This window comes from Lepidochelys kempii, chromosome 1, assembly GCF_965140265.1.
Source record: "Lepidochelys kempii isolate rLepKem1 chromosome 1, rLepKem1.hap2, whole genome shotgun sequence".
NCBI classification, from domain to species: domain Eukaryota; kingdom Metazoa; phylum Chordata; order Testudines; family Cheloniidae; genus Lepidochelys; species Lepidochelys kempii.
The window spans coordinates 171,751,360-171,766,703 of NC_133256.1; the positions used below are offsets into that span (position 1 = coordinate 171,751,360).

Sequence of the window (15,344 nt, forward strand, 5' to 3'; positions counted from 1 at the left end):
ATTGCCAAATTAGTTTACCATTTGTTTTAATTTTATTTTGAAAACACTACCATGCAACAACTTGATATATAACAGAACTTTGGTTATTATTATTAGGGAAAAAAAGCGTTAAAAAAACAAGACCAGAAACTAAAACGCAAAAACAGACAGTATGGTCATCTTCACATTGACACTTTACATAGAGATTGAACTAATATAACAGAGGTTCATGTAACACATAGCCTATGATCTTAACTTACAGTAAATGGCAAGAAATCACACATGAACTTCATATTTGTCATTTAAAAAATTTGCTGATGATTATATTCAAAAGATACTACAGTACAAGAGGAGGCAGAAGGTCAGTGGTCACAAACTCCAATTAGAATGCCCCAGTTGGACAGATAAAATTGTAATCCTTTATAGATTCATATGACCCCAGATTTTTTGTACTTTCAGTTATAAACCTGCTAAGAGTTTCTCCATCAGTGCTGTATCCAAGAGCACAATTGTTATTGCACTGAACTGGGATTAGAAAACCATTTTCTAAGTCTGACTCTTTATTCTGACACTGTTACTAAAATACATTTTCCTGAAGCAACAGACTGCTCAGATATGGGCTGTTCGAGCAAATAGAGCTAAAGGGATGGGCATTTTTTTTAATTGAAGAAAGGTCAACAATGAAGTAAGATGTAACAGAATATCACACTCAGAACTTCAAAATAAAGACTACAAGACAATGTGAGAAATTATCATACCTGCTACAATCCCCACCTAGGTGGTTTTTGGTGATCATGACAGCATATTAAATGAACAGAAGTTTTGAATTTTGAAGCACTGTAAAACTTCAGTCTATATCAATATAAGTAGTGTCTGCCATTCCTTGGATAAAATAGATACTGTTCCTTCAAGAGAATGGACCATACTGGAACAGTCATCTGTGAGTCTTTTACATAACCATTTCTTAAACAGTAAGGACCTATTTTCTGGATAAGATCACATGCATAACAAGTGCACTGATTAAAAAAAAAGTTCAGTTGTTCATGATTACATGCTGCTTACTCAACATGCACATTGTTACATAAGGCCTGTAATGTAACTACCATCAATGTAATGTAATGTAACACCCCCAAAAGGTGATGAGAATATCCAACTCTGTAACGTTCTGAAACAGAGTAATAATCAGTCTCAGAAGTGGCTTTAATGTGAAAGATTGAAAGTCAATGTTGATATGTCACCACAACATTTAAAGAACAAAACAGTAGTCACTGGGAAAAATTAATGAGCAGGAGAAAGGTCATTGTCATAATTTAGGGGTAGCCATTATTGGATCCATACCTTATTATTTGTGTTATCATAGCACCTAGGAGCTCCAATCATGGACCAGGGCCCCATTGTGCTAAACACTGGACAAACACAAAACAAGCCAATACATTCATTTAATTTGCAGTAAAGGTGATAAGTTTCACAAGACAACACAAAACAAATAACGTCTCTGAAACTTGCATATTACTATTTATTACAAAACAGCAAGTGTGTTCAGCAAAGCTCTGGATTTTGAATATTCAAAACTATATTAAGTCATATGCTAGATGCTTCATAGAAGGATGGTTTGGCTATAATATTGTATAGGAAATATAGGGGGAAATATCAAGGGCTACATTTTGCCACTTTTATTCAGGATGAGTACTTAAGTGGTGCCATTAATTTAAATTAATTTCAGTGGGACTACTTGTAAACTACTAGTCAGCATGAGTAAGATGGCAAAATTAGGCCCTGAACATATGGTGGCAAAATCTCAGCTGGTGTAAGTTGTCATAGCTCCATTGATTGGTGTAAATTGTCATAGCTCCTTTTAAGTAACTGGAGCTATGAAAATTTACATCAGCTGAAGATTTTTCCTTCCTTTATAAGCTCTATGAGACATGGACATTATTTGTAAAGGCTTTCACTTGCTATCTGAATAATAAAGTAGCAGTTATTTTAAAAAATATGATTTGATGCATGCACATACTACACAAATATAATTAAATACTAAAACTTAAATTCTGCTGATAATGTTGTTGTATATTGAATTATGGGTTCTTTGTTTACATTCCAACTGGTAAGAAAACCAACTAGCTTTGCCTATCTATCTTGTACAGTTTGAAATTTTCATGAAGTACCTTGAAAATCAGTTAAGTACCCCTGGAGACATATGATCATGGTTGGCAATGATTTCAAAATAGACGATGGCATTTATAGTACTAAAGATTGTTGTATTTAGAAACACTGACGAACAATTGTAAACAAGTCAAAATGTTCTAGAATAATTGCCTAACACTTCAGTAGACGAAAATGAAATAAACTCCTTTTTTTTGTTTGTTTTAAACATATAGTATCTTTGTCTTTGTAGGAAACTGTCTTCTTCAAACATTTTGACTAATTTTCTGAAGTGTATGTGAGCCAAATTGCTGATCTTCACCGAAGTGAGTAATTATCCCAAAAACGCTTATTTCTTATGAATACCGAAAACACAATTAAAGAAGCACTTTAACAGTGAACAATAGCATTGCAATGGTGAGGAAATGATATACAATAAACAAAAGACAGTTTCATAAGTATTTGCACTACTGTTATGTTTCAAGTTCTTAACATCTTACGAAGATTTTCATAAAGATCTAAAATTACCACCATTTAGATTAAAACTTTATGAGTAACAGTCATGTAAAATTATAACATTGTTTTCATTATATTTAAATTCTCCTTAAATAAAGGATTCTCCTTTCAGCTGGAGAAATTTCAATGGTTTAGAAATTATTCTGATGCATGCAGAGACTTACAGGCTGCCATTATGGAGATAATTGCCTGTTTTATTCCTGCGTTGGAACAAAGGAAAGGGGATATATTTAAATAATATATATATATAATTTTGTCCAGTTAAAATGCTGATTAATATTTAGTGACAGTGAGGCTGTTTAAAGTAGATTGTATTAATTCTGATACAATACAAAACACTGTACTCACAGAAGAATCAATAATATGGTGCATTTATATAGCACAGTGGTTCCCAAACTTGTTCCACTGCTTGTGCAGGGAAAGCCCCTGGCAGGCCGGGCTGGTTTGTTTATCTGCTGCGTCCACAGGTTCGGCTGATCGCGGCTCCCAGTGGCCGGGGTTCGCTGCTCCAGGCCAATGGGAGCTGCGGGAAGCGGCGGCCAGTACGTCCCTCGACCCGCGCCGCTTCCAGCAACTCCCATTGGCCTGGAGCTGCGAACCGCAGCCACTGGGAGCCGAGATTGGCTAAACCTGCAGACACAGCAGGTAAACAAACCAGCCCAGCCTACCAGGGGCTTTCCCTGCACAAACGGCAGAACAAGTTTGGGAACCACTGATATAGCACAAGAAACTACTGTTACTCCTTTTGACCTTAGTGACTAGTCAGAGTTCCAAGTCCTTTCAGTTGGAAGTAGATTCTGGTATTTTCTTTCATGCAATCTTATTTATTTAGTTTTTTTTAGCTTACAGCAACACGCGTTTTTAGCCAACATCAGTCCCAAAAGCTCTCTCTCTAGCTCTCACGCTGTGCTTACAGGATGCTGCTTGGCTTTCTTCCCCCTCTGAGTTTCTCTCAGTTTCCAGCTTCTGACTCTCTCTCTCTCTCTCTCTCTCTCACACACACACACATACACACACACACACAAACAAAACCTCAGCAAAAGTCCTTTGTTCACAATCCCCATTGTCTTAGGTGGTGGGCTTGCGATTAACTCATCCTAACAGTTATATTAATTTAAGGTTGTGTTCATACCCAATCTCAAAGAGGTTTGTGATTTATGCAGGCACCAGTACCTCTCAGCATAGGAGTACTTTTAATGGATCAAATGCAGCCCAAGTAGTATCTGAGGCGTGGAACGGAGCCAGACATTTAAGTGGATCGTGACATGAACCTCACATCCCTAAAGTTGACTGCTTTGCACTTATGTGGGCCACCCAGCTTCTTGTCACCCAAATAACCATGGCTGGAGATGGACATTCTTTCCCACATACTGCTGACTAGTAGTCTGCATCTCTTCTTGTCAGAGTCACACCTGGATGTGGTTATCAACTCATTTATGATTTCTAGGCTTAGTTACAGAACTTAGGATGAAAGTGCCAACCTTAAAAGGCACAAACTTGTTCAGATACAGCTGTCTATTCAGCAACTCGCATCACTCCAGTGCTCCACTCTCCATTAGCTTGTCATTGAATACAGAGTGAAGTTCAAACTTTTGGTCATGACATTCAAAGCTCTCCATGAGCTCAGTCCATGTTTTAGATTGTATACTCTTTGAGCCAGAGATTGTGTCTCTTTCTGCACTTGAAAATCAACTAGCAGGTTTTGGGTGTTATCATGGAAATCATAAATTATAACAAGCTATGTTACATCAGGTAACTTGATCATGACCTCCTATGCTGCACTAGCCCAATGGAACTGTCAACCTCAAGAGTGAAACTTTTGTATGCAAGAACTAGGCCAAATGGTCTATAACTGTAGAACTTACTTCCAGATGTGCTCAAAATCACTACAAACTTCAGAAGCTTCAGAAAAAAAAGTCACCCTTCCACGCTTCATTTAATAACCAAAATCCAAATCATGTTATCAAGACACAGACCAAAACAACAGACTTCCTACAGAATATAGAAGAGGGATCAGTAACGTTTGCACGCGGCCTACCAGGGTAAGCCCCCTGGCGGGCCGGGCCAGTTTGTTTACCTGCCGCATCCACAGATTTGGCCAATTGCGGCTCCCACTGGCTGCGGTTCACCACTCCAGGCCAATGGGGGCTGCGGGAAGCCGTGGCCAGCATATCCCTTAGCCCGTGCCGCTTCCCACAGCCCCCACTGGCCTGGAGCGGCGAACCGAGGCCAGTGGGAGCCATGATAGGCTGAACCTGCGGACGCGGCAGGTAAACAAACCGGCCCGGCCTGCCAGGGAGCTTACCCTGGCCGGCTGCATGCCAAATGTTGCCGATCCCTGATATAGAAGATAACCTTCTTGATTTAATATTAGTAAGGAAGTCTGATTTCATGGTGCTAGACATGGTGTAAGAATATAGAGAGATTACATAGGTATTCTTGGATTCTGCTCAATTTAAGTATATCATAGACCTGTGTCTCCGCCTTCCTTTTTCTGGTGGAACCTGTGCAAATATTAACTCCCATAGTCCTACCTGGTCAGAGAGACCAGGTCTTGTCCTACAATTTGTGCAACTTGTACGGAGGCCTTAGATAGACAGCCAGAAATGAATGGGATTGTTTGATTGTTGGGGGAAGATTTTATGGCTGGGGACAGCACAGAAGGAGAGTATTGGCATTTGGAGGAATCAGGAAGAGTCATCTTCCTAGGTTTATCGTTCAAGGTGGAGGTGAGATCATATGTGAATTCTGAGAGAGGGTGCTGAAAAGCAGTAAAGGAAGTTCCAGTGAATGAAGTCTTTGAAACTTCTATGCCCTGTGAAGTGGAAAATTCAGAATGTGCTTAGGGTTGATCCCAGGAGAGAGAGAGAAAGACTGCCCAGAGTGATTGGAGTAGTAAGAGTTCATTTGCATGTCCTCTGGAACATAGAAGTTGCCATACTGTGTGAAAGCTGTGGTCTATCTAGTCCAGTATTCTTTCTCTAAGAGAGGCCAGTACAATATGTTTTAGAGGAAGGTGGGAAAAAAAAACATAGTTGACAATTATGGAATTACCTGACTATTCAGGATGTTTGTTTTTAACCTCCATCAGTTAGTGGGGTCTTGTGGCCTGAAACATGAGTTTATATACCTAATTGTTTTGAATTTTAGCTTTTATCCTATAATTGTGGATATAATTTATCATTATTCATATCAACGTCTAGTCCTTTTCTGAAATCTTCTAAACCAGTGGTCCAGAAACTTTTTTTTTCCCGTAGACCACTTGAAAATTGCTAAGAGTCTCAGCGGACCACTGAATGATCTTTCCAAATGTTGTTTGTGCCTTTAGTTAACTATTGTAAAGTGCTTTGGATAAAAGCGCTATATAAAAACAAACTTAATAATAATTAACTTTTTTTGTTCTACAAATAAAAGCACACAACTCATATTTTAATATCAGTAGTCTTACCTTTCTAATGTGATGGATGTGCCCTCTCTCCCCTGTCATGGCAGCCCCCAAGCTGGGTCTGGGAAGGAGGGCGCTATCTCCCCCTCTCCTGCACCACAGTAGTCCCCTATCTGAGGCTGGGAAGGAGGGAGGTCTCTCCCCGACAGCTGCAGCTCTGGAGCTGGGGAAAGTTGTCTCTTTCTCTGGCCGACGCAGTCCTGCACATCCCAAATTCCCCCCACCCCCGATTCTCACCCCACTGCCCTCTCCCACCTATCCCTTATTTCCCCTAAGGCCACGACCTCACATGTGTGTCTTCTCCAAGGTCCAGGCACCTAATTAGTGCCTGCACGGCTCCACTAATTAGGTGTGTGACCCTTCATTCTCTTGTGTGAGGCCACCCAGGAGCTCACCTTAGAGGGAACTATCCGTGGACCACGTGAATGGAGATTGTGGACCACTGGTGCTCCACGGACCACAGCTTGAGAACCTCTCTTCTAAGCTCTTGGCCTCAATGATACCTTGTGTCAAAGAGATTCATAGGATAATTATGTGTTAGTTGAAAAAATTATTTCCTTTTAGGAGATTTAAATTTGTTGCCTTAACATTTCATCCCTTGCTTTTGTACTGTGTAGAAAGATAAATAAGAGAACCCAATTTGCTTTCTCTAGACACTGCATTACTTGTGTAGACTACCATGCTTGTTTGCCTCCTTTCAAAACTGGACAGTCCTGGTCTTTTCACTGTCTCTGTCTGTCTTTACATGGAAGTCTTTTTGTGCCTCTAATCATTTTTTTTATTATCCATCCATGGCCTATGCAATTAGTTATATCTTTTTGAGATAAAAAGGCCAGAACTGAACACAAAACTCTAGATGAGGGTGTATCACTGATTTAAATAGTGAGATAATAATATTTCCAGTGTCCTTTTGTATATACCCCGTTGTATAGTCTCAATTTTTATATACCCTAAGATTCTGTTTGTTTGTTTTTACCACTGTGCCATTTACCAGGTGATCTGTCCACTCAGTACACAGCCAGTTTACATGGCCATATGGTTCTGCTGCATTGTGTAAAGTTACCTAAACTATGGCAAGTATATCATTATGAAAAAAACATAAAATACACTTTCATTGTCCTTAACTAGAGCCAAGAGATTTATCCAGAATTTTCCAGAATTTATGTCAATAATGTACTTCTTTCATAGTAATGTAAATACCAGTTGAGTGAGCAAATGTCAGGGTATTCTGACTATTATCCTGAATCAGGCTGAAAATATCTTATACTGTAGAAGATTAGTGTATAATCCAAAGTACTTTTCCATGTAAAATTGTTTCTTCCCTTGCAGCTACATATCACATTACTGAGCTCATTTAGACACTCTTAGGAAGAATTTGTTTTCCCTTAAGGCACTTCTGATGTATCAAGAACAGTAACTATTTATCATTAAATGTTTGAGATATCTGGCAAACAAGAACTCACTTAAAATAATTAATTGTAAAAACAGCATACACTAGTTTACAGAACTTGACTACAACCAATGGAGAAATTAAAAGTGGCGTAAATATTAAGGCAGAAGAAAATCTAGAAAGTATTTGAGTCCATTTGCTGTTTTTAGAATGAATCAGCATAAAATGGGAAAGACCTATGTGCTTTGTGTTCAGATATATTTTCTAAATGTAATATTGATAAATGTTGTGATTAAATGACAAAGGATGAAATCCTGACTTCTTTGAAGCCAATAGGAGTTTTGCTATTGACTTCAATGTAGCCAGGATTTTACGCAATACATTTACTAGCTTCTTTGTAACAATTGCATAAATAATTCTTTTTTCCTTTGTGTGCATGTGTGTGTGTTTTGTTTTTCAGTTGTTTGTTTTTAATCGTACAAATAATTGCTTCCCAGCCTGGTCCTAGAGCTTTGAGCCCTTAAGAAAGTTCAGCTAGACAGCCAGTTCTTTAAAACATCATTAAGGCCCCAATCTTGCAAATTTCTCTGTTCAGGTAGACCACTACACCCACTCAGAGCCTGGTTGGCTTCAGTTAGGCTCTGCACAGATGCAGGGCTCTGCCCACATGGAATAAATTGCAGAATGAGGGCATACAAAGAGTCAGTTTTCAGAATGTCCCTGGTCCAATTTATCTGTTTGCATGCCCAATTTATGCCCACAAAAATGTGCAATTTCTGGTTGGCAACAGACCTATAGCAGTGTGGGGTATCCATCTTCCTGCCATATATAACAACCCGCTCCTGGACAGTGAAGGGTGCCCTCATGTATGTGTCTTTACACTGAAGTGTCAGGATGAGGTGCTCACAAAGCTCCAGAAATGTAGGTTTCTTCATAAGAAAGTTCTGGACCAACTGCTGGTCATCACAGGTCAGCTAAATGGCATGATCTCATCACTCTGTGCTTGTGGCACTGCACCAGAAACACCCGTCTACATAGGGAGCACCAGCAGCTATGCTGGTTGTACAGAGCAGCATCTACCAGTGCAAGTCTGCAAGGCCAGGGTGCTTCTCCTTTGCTGCCTCCTCCACCATGAAATCCATCAGGTACCTTTGGTGGGTCAAAAAACACTGCCGAAATGTCCACTGACACCTCGCAGAAGCTCTGTCGGTTTCCTGACACAGCTATGAAAATGCAAGCAAGATAATTTCTTCAATCAGCGCCTCCTTCATGTTGCTGGCTCTGGTATCTAGGAGCACAAAGACCAAAATGACTCCCTGGCAGACTGTTCAAACTTCCTGTAATGTGCAGAGTGGGCAGTAAAGTTTTTCACAGAGCATCATGGTCAGAGAGCTCCAGTGGTTACATTTTGAGAACGCTTCAGGGACTCTGGGATGTGATTGGTTTGACTTGGGTTAGCATGCAGCATAGATGCCAGAGGCCCGGGTTAGAAAAGTTTTAATATAGGGTTAAGAACCATTGCAGAAGCTCAAGCCCAGGGTTCTCTAATGTGTGTCAGTTGACTCAAATCCCACTATCCCTGGGCTTATTTTGCAGTGTACACACACCTTTAGTGTCATGGTTCCCAAAGCTGCAATGGGAGGGGTTCTCCAAGTCCCCCTGAAGGGCTTCCCCTTCCTATAGCAGTGTGTTTGCTTTAGAAGTCATGCTGCCTTTTCCAGACTCCTTCTGTTTCTGTGCTGTAGCAGCAATGGGGAGGGACCAACTTAAGTTAATGCTGTTTCAAGCACATTAACTCCCTATTGACTTTTCAGGTGAAAATCTACAGGCTCAGAAAAAAGATGATGACATGGACAGCATCTGGTCCCCTTCTTCTCTCCTCTTGGCTTTGCCCTTGAAATTCCAACGTCCCAGGAAGAATGATACAATGCCAGAAAACCATGGCAACCCCCTGCATATGCTCCCACAAAGAGAGCACACCAAAGCTGGGGCCCAGTTTGCAAAAGAGGAAAGGACAACCAAGACTCCAAGTCAGCATTATCTTGGGCCGTGTAGGCCACTGCACAGTAAAACCACCCTTTCTTGGAGGGTGATTCTGGGGCAGGGATCAACAAGGGAACTCTCCTAATGGACTCTTTTGACCTTTGGGTCTCATTCTAAGCTCTGTTTCACAATATCCTTCTCTCAGATGCTTTATATATATATATATATATATATTCATTCATTAATTATGCCCATGGCTGCTTCTTTTCACTGTCCCTTTGATACTTTTGTCACTTACCATGCTCAGAAACCCATAAGGATGTAATTTGTTTACTATTATTGTCTTAGTCCATGTTTGTTCCTTGTCTGTATGCTGCTAGATATCAGTTTTTGGTGTGAACATATACACAGTCACACTTGGAACACACAATGGGATTTTTTTTTTATTATCACCTTATAGTGTTAGGAACTCTATCTAACACTGGCACATTGCATTCTGAAACTTTCTGGTGGCCCAGGGATGTAAGAAACTTTTGATTACCTTTTGCAATACACAAAACAGAAAAGCAGTGAGTTACTGGGTATAAATGGGGTCTTGTTGATCCCAGCACAGTTCCCCAGTATACAACTCAATGTAGCTCTAGACTTTGAACAAGTTCAGAAGGAATTCTGTTAACACAATACCTAAGCCAAAGCCAAACACTTCATTTCTCACTCCTCATTTATTCAAAACTCTAAAAAGCCAGAAACCTGCGAGGAAGTAGTATGTTCCAGAGTGGTACTGAACTTTTCATTTCCCTCTTTTACATCAATTCTTTAGGGGAAGCAACTCAATGATATTATTTAGGATTTAGTTTTTCATTGTGATATAAGGTGAGTCTACATCCTGCTCTGCATGCTCAGGTAAACCTCCTATGGTCCTCATTGTGAATCAGGGTTGCAGAACTGAGCCCTATGTGTCTTTGGCGATGGACAGTTTATTACAGTGGTTCTCAACCAGGAGTACAGGTACCCCTGGGGGCATGCAGAGGTCTTCCAGGGGCTACATCAACTCATCTAGATATTTGCCTGCTTTTACAAAAAGCTTGTAAAGGGAATCAACAGAACTTTATAGTGGGGGTCCATATCCAGGTTTATAGTCTCCTTCTTTTGAATATAGTTTCTCTACCTTCTTTCTCCTCATGTGCACCCTTTCTATAAGAGACAGACAAGTGCATGTAAAAACAAATCCATCTTTGTACAAAATGTGATGTATCTACCCTCTTTGCTGTTTTTGATATTAAAAAGATATTTGATGGTTGTACCTATCTGATTTATAAATGTGATTTGTTTATATACATATTTTATAAAAATACAAAATTGTATAATTTCCTAAAAATCTCCAATCCACAAACAATCCAGCTTCCACATGGTATACAAATATATATTCAACTAGAAAGATGAATGCTCTGGCAAAAAAAGAAAGTCAGAGTCCATGAGATCAGCTATGAGAGATGTGTCTGTTACACCCACAGTATTTCATTGTAAGATCCTACAATTACAGCCAAGCATTTCACTTCCCTGAGTGTACAGCTAGTTATATTTTAAGAATGAGGGAAATGACTGTCTACTACACTGAGGTATTTATAAAGTCATCATCCCCATAGTGTCTGAGTGTCCCCAAGCAGGAAAGAAAATCTCTCTCTCCTTTTTCTGCAAGTAGGGATAGCTAAAAGGTAGCTGAAGTGTATGTGTGCATGTGGGAGCAGCTACTGTAGGAAAAAAAAAACTAGGGCAAGGAGCTGAACTTTGTATTTAGTTCTGAATGCATGAGAGGTCTGTGGTTATTTTTATGTCTCCAGGAATTCCAGAGTCTAAGTCCAGTTCCTATAAAGTTCCATCTCCTGCAGTCATGAGCCTTCCCATTTTGATCAACAGCTTCATAGTCCATTGGAACATAGCTATCAGTCAAAGTTGTGGAATGAGGCACATTGATTCAGGTAGCCAGAGCCAGATTCAAGGAGAGATTTTAATATTAAAACAGACCTTTAATTGGATGCTGTAGCTACTGGAGAGAGAAGCACTCTAGGGTGATGTGTTCATGGCAATCTGTGTAACTGGGCACACATTCTGTGCCAGCTGAAAGTTTTTCAGACTACTAGACTTGAATGACACTGAATTTAAAAATAAATGGAAACATGGTGTAGTAGATGCAGCAGACGCCCCTCCCCCTCTGGGTCAGAGGGAGGCCACACTGCCTCACTACACCATCGGAATCACTACCTAGTGTCTGGGGGAATTAGCAAATAGGCCTTAGTGTCCCAGCTGGTCCAGTAGGGCTGAACCCCAGATAATCAATGGACTGTGACCCTTAGGGAGGAACAGGGCCTCCCAGGAGTCTGTATGCTCTGACTCTTAGGCTGAGGGAGAACAGCCAACAGTCCATAATCCCTGGGCCCTTTTATCAAGGGCCAAAGCAGTCACCACAGTCTGTGGGTTCTGGACCCGTTTGGCCGGGTCAATTAACTCTGGGCTGTTGATGCAGGGTAGGAGCAAACCCAGTGATTGGGCGTCCTAGTTCCGGTGGATGGCCAACTAATGCAGGCCTCTTCACGTGCAGACGGGAGGCTGTCTGCCATCCCTGGGGATGTGGCCAGTGGAAGTCCTGGCAGGTCTGTGGCAGACACAGGTTTTCCAGCGACCAGGGTGTCGCTAGGCTTAGCAGCAGAGTCAGCAGCCTGGAGTGAGCAGGATACATCTGTCTCCCTCAGTGTTACAGCCCCAATTAAGCTGGAGGCTCCACCCTTTATACTTCCTGTTCCTGTTACCCACATCTGGTGGGAGTGGTGAGGCATGTCTGGCTCTGCCCACTTGGGTACAGCGGGTGGTTCCTCCCCCTCTGTCTTGGAGGGAGGCCACACTGCCTCACTACACCTGGATATGCACATGAACATAGCAACTGCCATAGTGAATCAGACCCATTGTCCATCGAGTTCTGTACTCTGTTTTAGATAATGGCCAACACCAAATACTCCAGAGGAAGGTGTAAGAAACCTCCTTATCCCTTGTAGTTAGAGAGTGGTTTAAGCCTCATTGTGTGGGGTTTAATATCTCTTCAAAAATCTATGTTAGCATTAACTATGATAAATTGATATTCTTGTTATTCATACAAATGGTTGTTCCTTTTAAATCTTGTTAATTTCTTGGCAATGAGTTCCACAGTTTAAATGTTGTGTGCAAAGGTTTTTCCTTTGATCAGTTTTGAATTTGCCATGGAGCTAATTCCACCAGGTGCAACTGATCCAGCACAGTAGCTTATTCTAATGTCAAACTGAAGTCTATAGCACAATTTAATGAGTGTGTGAGCGAGTATGCCAGTGTGACAGTGTCCCCTCTGGAGTGTTGCAGAGTCCACTAGGTCTGGTGGTACGGTTAGTCAGCTCTTCTTGCCTGCGTCCCTATGATAATCCCATTCTGGGCTATAAAGGTTGTTAGTCACAGTTCAACTGGGATATACACATTTACCCTTATACTTGATGGGGTTAACTGGACCTTGTCCTCAGGGAATGCTACAAAGTCCTTTGATTCTTAAGACTCTGAGGTATTAGTAGAGGAACCCAGGCCCACCCACTCTACTGGGTTCCACCTCAGAGCCCTTAAACAGGCAGGCAGAATCAAGCCTCAGTAACTCCTCCTGCTGTGCCCTGATCTCCTTCCTACTTCCCTTAGTCCTGTGGGTATCTCCAACCTGTCGATCTGATCAGCTCTTATCTGGGGTGTTGTCTCTGGGCAGCTTCTCACCAGGACTTTCTTTCTCCAGCTTGCTTGCTCCTCTGGCAGCCACCCCTCCCCTCTGCTTCTCTAGCTTTTTTATTCTCTCGTTTGCTGTAAGGCTGCCAATCATCACTAGCTGGTGTTTGCTATGTTAACTCCTTGGATGCCAGGCCAGCATGGGATCTATACACCCCATGACAGGGCACAAGCAAACAATCTATGTTTCAATGAATGCAGCCTAATGTAAGGTCTTACATCGAGGAACAAAGAATGCAGTCTATGTTTACGTGATAGAGGACTCTGTCCTGGGAAGCACTGACTCTGAAAAAGACTTGGGGGTCATGATAAGTAATCAGCTGAACATGAGTTCCCAGTGCACTACTGTGTTCAAAAGGGCCAATGCAATCTTTGTATGTATAAATGGGGGAATCATGAGTAAGAGTAGGGAGGTTACAGTTCCTCTATATTTGAGACTGGTGCAACCTCTACTGGAATATTATGTCCAATTCTGGTATTCACAATTCAAGAGGGAGGTTGATAAATTGGAGGGGGTCATAGAAGAGACACAAGAATTAGAGAACTGAAAAACATGTCTTATAGTGAGGCCTGAATTTACAATTCAAATTTAGGTCAACAGAAGCCGCTTTCTGTCAATCTAGTTATGTTTGTGTTTACACTGAAATTTGTCTTCCACCGATGTAAGTGCCCCTGTAACAGAGTTCACTCAACACTGAGGTGCCTCCTGCGGGCTGTCCTGGGGATTAGCTCTGTTCACCAATGCACCCTCCTCTGGTGGTGCCTCACCACTGTCACTTTTGTTCCAGGACCCACGCTTTTCTAAGGCCAGCTGCATCCTCTTCAGCAACACAGCCCTCCACATGTGCCACATACGGTGCTCCCCCACACCCGGGGGACCTGCAGTCTGCTGTTCAGCCACTTCCCTTCGTGGCTACTGCAGCATATTGTCTGGCCACTTCCTTGTGGCTCCAGCATCCTCTTTGACTTTGCCTAAAGGCTTCTGCCTGCAAACCCCAGCTGCCAGCCGGAGCTGTCTCTGGCTGCCCCAGTCCCTGCTTATAGGACTTCTCTGTCCAGGATTCTGGCAGTTCTTTCAGCCCTCTAGAGACTCCGTCCGTCCGTCCGTCCGTCCGTCCGTCCGTCCGTCCGTCCGTCCGTCCGTCCGTCCGTCCGTCCGTCCGTCCTCCCTGGGCCCTCCAGCACAGAACTGCTCTACTCTGCCCTGCAGCTCCCTTCTTATATAGGCCTGCTTGGCCACTCCCTTTAGCCCTTCTCTGATTGGCTGCCTCCTGTGCAGCCTCCTCTAGGGCTCTATTAACCCCTTAGAGCCCAGTGCAGAGCAGGCATCCCATCACAGCCCCTTTATGCGGGCGTAGTGACACCACCTCCCCAACTGGCATAGAACCATGGCCAAAGTATGGAGGTCAATGCAGTGTGAGTGTAGACACTGTATTACTTTTCTCGACCGTAACAGTCTTCCAGCAACTGTCCCACAATGGCTGCCACTAACTGCTCTGGTCACCATTGTGAGCTCCATTCCCCAGGGGTCACATAGACCAGAAGCATCCCCCACCTTTAAAGCATCCCGCCTGCAAATTTTGGAATGAGTTTTCCTGATTGCCCAGCTGAGCAAGTGTACATAGCAGTAATCCATGGCTGGGTGCAACTGCCTAGTTGAAGATGTTGGCTACACACTCCAGATATGTTCTTCCCTGGAGCAGACAGAAGATATTGGATCCCCTGGGCATGTGGGGAGAAGAGGATATGCTGGAGCACCTCCAAACCCCCTGTAGAAATGTTGGCATCTATGAGCCCATTGCCTGGGGGATGTACAACAGGGGCCAGCAGCAGTGCCATGGGAAAGCCAAGGAGCTATGGCAGGCATACCAGAAGACCAGTGAAGCTAACCATTTATTGGGTGCAGAGCCACAGACATGCATCTTTTACAACGAGCTCCATGCAGAGACCCCCACCCCGACCATGAATACCTCAGAGGAGCCTGAGTCACAGCCCCCTGGCCATGAACAGCAAGGAGGAGGAAGTGCATGAGGAAGCAGAGGTGGAATATGGAGGACGGGGGACTGGAGGATCCAGCTGTGCAGCAAGCCAGACTTATTT

General features: G+C 42.5%; 1 long non-coding RNA gene across 1 annotated transcript in view; it reads left to right on the forward strand.

Annotated features, from left to right (window-relative positions):
- The window catches only part of LOC140894810 (uncharacterized), a 73,358-nt gene that overhangs the window by 1,838 nt on the left and 56,176 nt on the right, over positions 1–15,344 (forward strand). Inside the window, exon 2 of the long non-coding RNA XR_012153948.1 lies at positions 2,375–2,447. This is a non-coding gene — a long non-coding RNA (uncharacterized lncRNA). The remainder of the gene's footprint in view (positions 1–2,374; positions 2,448–15,344) is intronic.